The sequence below is a fragment of the Lissotriton vulgaris genome, unplaced genomic scaffold, assembly GCF_964263255.1.
Source record: "Lissotriton vulgaris unplaced genomic scaffold, aLisVul1.2 SCAFFOLD_331, whole genome shotgun sequence".
Lineage (NCBI taxonomy): Eukaryota > Metazoa > Chordata > Amphibia > Caudata > Salamandridae > Lissotriton > Lissotriton vulgaris.
In genome coordinates this window covers 1,509,706-1,514,150 of record NW_028252830.1, presented here as the reverse complement: position 1 = coordinate 1,514,150, position 4,445 = coordinate 1,509,706, and the positions used below count along the sequence as shown (strand labels likewise).

The window sequence follows — 4,445 nt, the reverse complement described above, 5'->3', positions numbered from 1 at the left end:
TCCAGCAATTCCAATTTTCTGTGCATCCAGAAAATACGGAAGCCACGTAATGGCTGTAGAGCCTTTTCCTATTTTACAGCCAGCCATTGGAATATGCTTCCACAAAATCTCAGGTCCTGTAGTGACTTAACCAACTTTAAGAGACAGTTGAAGACATGGCTCTTTTAAATATATATCCTCACCATCCCTCTCCTTGTATAGCACTGAGAGATCCCCTTGGGGATGATTCGTATGCGCTCAATAAATCCACAAATAAATAAATAAATAAGAGGATCGCTTTCACTTCTTTTTTGAAGAAAGCAGCGGACGGAATCAGTCTTGTTTCTGTGAGTAAGGCATTCCAAATCCTGGGGGCCATTCCTGAGAAGGTACGGTTGTAGGTTTTTTTCTTAGAGAAACATTGTGGTTTAGGTCAGAACTCCTAGTTGTTCTGCTACCACCCGATAGTACTAGTTTCTCCGCAAGGTATCTTGGCGTTTTTTGGTGCAATGCCTTAGGAGTTATACAGGCGAATTTCAGATGGATTTTGACCTCAAACGGTAACCAGTTGAGGGCACGAAGGTCGGGGGAAATGTGGCAGTTTCTTCTAGTGCCTGTGATGAGTCTAGCGGCTGTATTGATTGCTGCTCTTAGCGGAGCGGTTGTTGATCTGGGAAGGCCGCAGAGAGTGACACTTCCATAATCCACTCTGGGAATTACTTGGGCTTGGACTGCCTGTTTAAATTTATTCGCGGGTATGAATGGTTTCAGTTTTCTCAGGGTGTTCATCTAAAAATTGGCTCTTTTAGTTGCAGCGCTGATGTGTTTCTGCATGTTTATATTATTGTCCAGAAATATTCCTAGGGACTTTGCGGAATCAATAATGCGAGGTTGACCATCGAGTGCAGTTAGGTGCTGCATCCAATCGCAGATCGTGTCTGTTTGTTTGGGGGGAGCGATGAGGAGGAATTCTGTTTTTAGTGTGTTAAGTTTTAGATGTTTTTTTGCCAGCCAAATCTGTGTCTTTTGGAGCACTGAGTTAAGGGATATTTGTTCAGGCCTTGCAGCTCAAAAGTCATAGCTACCCAGAGTTCAGCTTAACGTTGTTCAAATGAGCCTGACTTAACACAAGACAGTTTGTGCGACTGCATTCCACTGCAACGCCTTAGAGATATTCCATATAATATACCCAAATCCTCACAAAAATATAACCTAATTTGGCTGCAATTCCACTACCAATTAATTTCCCACCCTGCTTACCTGCCTTAAGAGTCCCTGGATCCATATCCATAGCCACCATATCCACCGCTACCATATCCTTCAGTCCCGGACTCAAATTGACTGCTGCCATAGCTATCACCACCTGAAAGAAAAGTATAGCACATGCAGGTCAGTGATTGAGCAAGCATGTGCAGAGACTCAACTAGTACAATTTCCACACTTAGAAGTAATCCATGCATGTTAAAACCTAAGATGCTAACAGCAGTTACCACAAGTCCTGCACTCATGCTTCCAACAAGGGCCGGTTCTAGGATTTATGGGGCCCTCAGCCAAAAGGGAATGTGCGAGGCCCCTCTAATTTGCCTACATTACATATTCACAGCTACAGAAGCTGCTTTTTTCAGGCTCCTCCTGGGCCGCAGCTCCTCCTCTCAGCCACCTACAAGCACCTCTTTTACAGCTCCTATCGGGCTGAAGGTGTGAAAAATGCTTGGGGGCTGAAAGTTAAACTTGTGGGGAGCTAAACTGCTGACAATGGCCGTGACGCAGTGTCTCTGAATGGGGAGACAGGCAGGAGGCCTCACTACAGGGCAAACCAACAAATCGCGTCTCCTTGCAACTGAGACACCATCCCTAAGAGGCCCAAGGAGGGGGCGCTCCCCTCCCCTCCCTTTCATGGGCCCAATTGCAAACAGACAGCTTTCTTTCAATTGACTGGCAGGAGTACAAGAGGGCTAGTGGTGTGTCGACCTGCTGCGGGCACCATGCTGGTGGGCTGAGTGCGAGGCCACGGGCAGCTGTCCCTACTGCACATGCCTAGCGCTGGCCCTGCTTCCAACCAATAAGAAACACTATTCAGCCGCTGTAGAAGGCCATCCACACATCTTCCTGTCGCAGTACACGGGTATCCCAAATGTAAAAAACTTGCCTCGTCCTCCTCTGCCCCCACGTGAGTACCCTCTGCCGCCGCCAGATCCTCCTCCTCGGCTTCTGTCTGAAGATTTGCCTGCGTGGTCAACTCGGACCTGGCGCCCATCAATAGTCTGTGGAAGATCAAACGCAGTGCACATGAGAAAAGCAGCAGACTTCATTACCCTCCAACAAGGCCTCTGCACAAAGCAAAGATTAAGCAGTATGTAGAAGAAACATTACAAAGAAGCCTTAGCTTGGTCCATAATTTGGTCAAGCTTCACTAAGAGTGAAGCTGTTCTTAAACACCCCACACCCATGAAGCGCAAAGGAATACTCATGCAGATTCAACTGGGTAGATTTGTAAAAAAAAAAAAAAAAAGGTCAATCAGCATCCTTGAAGTAAAAATCTTACTCTGAGAGATTCCTTAGTGTTAATCTACACAACTGTGCGAGGCACAATATACCCCAATTTACACGAAAGAGAGTAGGTGCGCAGCTTTGGTAATCTAGTCTAAACTCTACCTGGTCTCAAGACACAAGACCGTCTTAGCTGTCAGCTGCTAGGTTTCAGCTCATCTGTTCCTCAAACCTTTAGGACTTTCATTATACAACTAGACTTGGCTGATCCACTGTTTCTAAACACCAGTGAGTGGCAGCCAGTTCCACTGCTGGCAGCTTATTATTTGCAAGCACTATCAGAACATTACAACCTTTCGCTTTATTCAAAAGAGTAAAAGAAGCACTCACCTTCCCATTCATGGCCTTTAAGGCATTCTTGGCATCTTCTTCACTCTCAAAGGTGACAAAACAAAACCCTCTGGACCTATCGGTTTCTCGATCCTTCACAATCACAACTACATGGTGGAAAACAAGGGCGTTAATGGAACTCTTGCTACTCTCAGTCACTGGCAGAACATCCATTGTCTAAAGAAATGGTGTTCATTTTCAAGGAGGATAAAAAGGATGAATCACCCACCCTTCAGGATTCATACGTGTGACACTTTTACATACAGCACCCATTCTGTTCCTGCATCAAAGTCCTACACTGAGTCCTACACACCTCTTGCACACATACTTTGGTCTAGTCATGTATGACATTAGGCAGAACATTAAGCATGCCTGGAACACTCACCTGAGCTTATCGGCCCAAACGGGCCAAATTCGTCTTTCAAGCGCTGCTCATCTGTGTCGAAACTGAGGCCGCCAACAAAAAGTTTCCCTTCATCGGAAGCCATGGTGAACACTGAAAAAAAGCCAAATCTCAGTTAGCTCAGGAACCATCATGACCATGCAGAGACAACCACAAAACGGCAACAAACAACTCGCAGCCACAGCGATCAGCCATGGTTGCAGAGCACGGTAAACCCATTCAAAGCTTTTTCTACGAGTCTTGGATCAATTAAGTTACACAGCTATATATGAGGTGGGCTCTAAAATGTATTACATAAAATAAGAACAGATATAGCAGGCACTTAAAATGATGACACCCACTAAAGACCACCAAGTCCTAGCACCGTCGGGACCTGAGTTAAGGTCTAAATACCATTATAGCGCCTACTCGTTGAGGTGCCACAAAGGAGATGACAGACTCCTATTAGTGGGGGAATCAGAAGGCTTTGGGTGCTCCTGGCAACACATGCAAAAACCACAGGGCGCCATATATTTATGAATCTTCTGCTTGCAAAACTCACAGGTCAGCCAGAAAAGGAACACGGGTGCGACGGCAGTTAATTTTCGGTCCTTAACCTCACATCCGCCATCAGTCAACGGACAAACCCCAAGCCGTGAATAACCAAACATGACTTTGGATTCCACACACCGGCAACCCAATAAGACCACTCCATAAAAAGAAAAGAAAAAACTGGTATTCCTCTCTAAAATCTGGTCCATGCTGTTACTGTGCTAATGTTCGATTTCTGCCCTTTGTGAAACTCTCTATTATACATTTGGCTACGTCCGCTCTACACAAATAGGTTTAATAAATGCCTTCCTTCACCCAATAAATTAGTAGTAGGCCTATCTCCCCCAGGGTTCCGTGACAAATGGCTGCTTACGAAGATCACCCAGGATTGTGACTGGATCCCCCTCAACCTGTTCTTTATATTGTTCATCTGGAGACCAAGTTGTCAAACTTAATGGTTTAATGATGAAATGGCCTGTCACATGTAGGGCACACAATTTTGGAAAAGGTGATGGACAGAGTTTCTGAATGATGCAGAATACTCCTACCCAGTCAAGAGATCAGGGCTTAATCCATCACCGTTTTTTAGCTCACTGCACCATCCCAGCTTCAGAACCTGGCTATTAAGTTGTCAAACTTAATGGTTTAATGA

At 45.4% G+C, this 4,445-nt stretch overlaps 1 long non-coding RNA gene across 1 annotated transcript; it reads right to left on the bottom strand.

Annotated features, from left to right (window-relative positions):
• Positions 1–1,245: 1,245 nt before the first annotated feature.
• Positions 1,246–2,968, bottom strand: LOC147661253 (uncharacterized). The gene is made up of 3 exons (XR_015306001.1): positions 2,860–2,968; positions 2,129–2,243; positions 1,246–1,342 (listed from the first exon to the last, which is right to left on the bottom strand). It is a non-coding gene; the product is annotated as an uncharacterized LOC147661253 (long non-coding RNA).
• Between the last annotated feature and the right edge of the window lie 1,477 nt (positions 2,969–4,445).